This window comes from Arvicanthis niloticus, chromosome 5, assembly GCF_011762505.2.
Source record: "Arvicanthis niloticus isolate mArvNil1 chromosome 5, mArvNil1.pat.X, whole genome shotgun sequence".
NCBI lineage: Eukaryota > Metazoa > Chordata > Mammalia > Rodentia > Muridae > Arvicanthis > Arvicanthis niloticus.
In genome coordinates this window covers 86,472,002-86,475,594 of record NC_047662.1, presented here as the reverse complement: position 1 = coordinate 86,475,594, position 3,593 = coordinate 86,472,002, and the positions used below count along the sequence as shown (strand labels likewise).

Below are 3,593 nucleotides of genomic sequence, written 5' to 3'. Positions count from 1 at the left end.
GCACAACAAACTACTTTCCCCAATCCCAAGGGGATGCTGGGAACCTTCTAGAAATCAAATTTCCCAGATGGCCCGTCAGGGGTCTCCTTATGAGGAGGCCCTTCCAAAGACATCAGCGTCCACTCATTATAACTCTTTTTTCTACACACACATCTTCAGTCATGATACAAAATAGGAGCTGGTGAGATGGCTCAGTGGGTAATGGTGCCCAACACAAAGCTAGGAAGCTGAGTTTGATCCTTACATGATAGAAGCCAGTTGTCTTTGAATTGCATGTGTGCACTATGGAAAACACCTGCATGCATGCACATAAACACACACAAAATAAATAAAATAAAATTTTAATTCAAAACAATAAATGAGTATGCATGGGAACTATGGTGGTTTGAATATACTTGGCCCAGGGAGTGGTACTAGTAGGAGGTGTGGCCTTGTTGGAGGAAGTGTGTCACTGTGGGAGAAGGCTTTGAGACCTTCCTCCTGGCTGCCTAGAAGTCAGTTTCTCCTGGCTGTATTCTGATTAATATGCACAACCTTCAACTTCTCCAGCACCAAGTCAGCCTGCACACTGCCATGCTTCCTGCCACAATAATGGACTGAACCTCTGAAACTGTAAGCCATCCCCAATTAAGTGTTGTCCTTTGTAAGAATTGCCTTTGTCGTGGTGTCTTTTAACAGCAATAAAACCCAAACTGAGACAGAAACCATATATACAAATAAGTTAGTTAGAGTCACCTATACTGAAATAACATTAAACAGAGAAAAAGCAAATGAATAATTTTACCCTAAAGCATACTCTTTTGTTTTGTTTTGTTTTGTTTTTTGTTTTTTTTTGTTTTTTTTTGTTTGTTTGTTTTTTATCTTGCCTCGAGTTTATTTGTAAAAACAGCATAGAACACTGGTCATCTGCAAATAGTGTGTAGGTAGGTGTGTCAAAGCAGTCCATCTGTCTTCATGTTGGCAGGAGCCTTTTCTATGGGGCCTTCACAGGGGCCTGGGCACCTTTAGGAGCCTGGGCTGGAGCTTTGGCCTGGGCCTTGGCTGGAGCTTTGGCCTCTGCCTTGGTTTGAACCTTGGGTTTTGGTTGGCAGAGCCTACGACCCTTGGCCATGTAGCTTCGAATCCGCTTCCCAAGCTTGGGGTGAGCAATGAGAGCCAGGCGGCTGAGTTTGCGGCTGGGGTCCTTTGGCATCTTGGGCTTGGTGACCTGAGGCTTCACAAGGGCCTTGATGGCTTCTGCGCTTGCACTTACTGCCTTTGCATTGTTGGCCTGCATCTTCTTCAGGCCTTTCTTGTTGTGCTTCTTAGCAAAGCGCATGTTTCCCAGGAACTTGGGGTCAACCCCCTTAAGATATTCGTATCTTGTGACCGGGATTTCTTGATGCCATTTCTGTGCCATCTACGGGACTGGTTGTGTGTGGTGTGGTTCTTGGACTTGGCCATGTCTGCACAGTAAGCAGAGGCTTCCGTAGCGCCTGGGACTGGAAGAGAAAGAGAAAGAGCCTAAAGCATACTCTTAAGTGAACCCACAAATAATGTATTAGACAAGCTACGTCCTGAAATGTGATCGCAAATTAAAACATTACAGGCTTCCTGGAATTGTACAATTAATATTTAATTCAGAAAAGTGAGGCAAACCCAGAAGAAAATCAAAGAAATTAGATTCCTTGAAATCCTAAAATCATCACTTATCACTAGTGATGTTTTTTGTATTCCCCTGTGTGATGATTTGTATATGCTCTGCCCATAAAGTGGCACTATTAGAAGGTGTTTCCCTGTTTGAGTAGGTGTGGCCTTGTTGAAGTGGGTGTGTCACTGTGGATGTGGGCTCTAAGACCCTCATCCTAGCTGCCTGGAAGCCAGTATTCTGTAATATATATATATATATATATATATATATATATATATAACATATGTAATATATTATATATAATATATATAATATATATTATAATAATATAATATATTATAGTATTCTGGTAGCAGCTCTTCCTGCACCATACCTGCCTGGATGCAGCCATGTTCTAGCTTTGATGACAATGAACTGAGTAAAAATCCTAAGGAAGACAATCTGAATAAATAGTAAACATATCTGATAGTTAATAACACATTTAATACGAAATTCTTATGTTTTTCTTCTCATTAATAAACTCTTAATAATGAAAAAATATTACTAAAACTTCTAAATCCTCCCCCTTCTGCTGGATATATATGTTGTTTTGTGTTATTATTTTTCTTGCTCTAATATCAAGGCTAAAAATGTTCCAGGGTCTGGCTCCTTCTGTTGCTCCATTCATCTTCCACATGAAATTACCTTGACCTTTGAACTCTCCAGCAGTGTCACACAGTATCCCGCTCCATAATTTCCACAGGTGTAGCTAGCTCCTATATTGTGCATTATAATTGAGAAGTTTTCATTGGTCCTTATATTTTCGTGATCCTCCTGCCTCTGCCTCCTACAGCAAATCCTACCGGCATGCGCCACCACAACCAGCAGGTCCTTGTATTCTCTAAACACAAAATTTAAAATATCCATAGCCCTGGACAGATACTAATCTCCACCTAGCAGAGGCTATAGCTGTCTACTCTGCTCAGGGCACAGAGTAGACAATACTGTCCCTAGAATACATCAAGGATTTTAGGTGTAAGTCCATAAATAATGACATGATTTATTAAATCACTTAGTATATACACTTGATTGCTTTAGCCATTAGATTTCCATACCTCTTAGGTTGTCATTTGAGTATCTTCTTTTTATAAAACTTCAGTTTCCTTGTTATATTTGCTAATATTCTTTTAGGACTAATAAAAAGCATTCAACTCAACCCATACTTTCCCTTAATTCGGCACTCTTACTTATTTTACTAATTCTTTAACTTTTATACTTATTACTTGGAACCTTTCTTTTAACAAGGTCTCTTTGTGTAAATTAAACTGGCCTCCAACTCACAATCCTCCTGCCTCACTCTGCCGGGTGCTAGGGATTTCAGTCTCTCCACCAGTTGTAATTTTTTCATTGCCAAACTGCAGTAGTGAGCACAGCGGGGAGGAGTCCTCCTCACTGTGACTTTGTTCTCATCCTAACGTTCAGTCATTACATCCCACGGCTGATCAACACATAGTACAATGCCTAGAACTCCTGTTCGATTCTAGTTTTAAAATCTTCCCACACTCAAACGGTTTGCTTGTACTTTAAAAACATTAATCTGTCTGCCTTTTCGTGTCTGCTATTTTATGGAGGGTTCATTATAAGTTAAGGTGCTCACACACATATATTCGCTTATCTTTAAATAGAACTGAGTAAAACTGAGTGAGGGAGAATGATTTTCCTTTCGCTGCTGTGATTGACTGGCAACTTAACCTAGAATCACCTTGAAGACAAATCTCTGGACCTGTCCTTGAGGAGGTTTTGTTTGTTTGTTTGTTTGTTTTTAAAGATTTATTTATTTTATATATTTGAATACACTTTTGCTGTCTTCAGATACACCAGAAGTGGGCATCAGATCCCTTTACAGATGGTTATGAGCCACCATGTGGTTGCTGGGAATTGAACTCAGAAAGGATAGTCAGTGCTCTTAATCACTGGACCATCT

The 3,593-nt window shown here is 40.1% G+C and overlaps 1 pseudogene; it reads right to left on the bottom strand.

Moving 5' to 3' along the window:
- Positions 1 to 963: 963 nt before the first annotated feature.
- On the bottom strand, positions 964 to 1,445 carry LOC143442240 (large ribosomal subunit protein eL29 pseudogene; annotated as a pseudogene).
- Between the last annotated feature and the right edge of the window lie 2,148 nt (positions 1,446 to 3,593).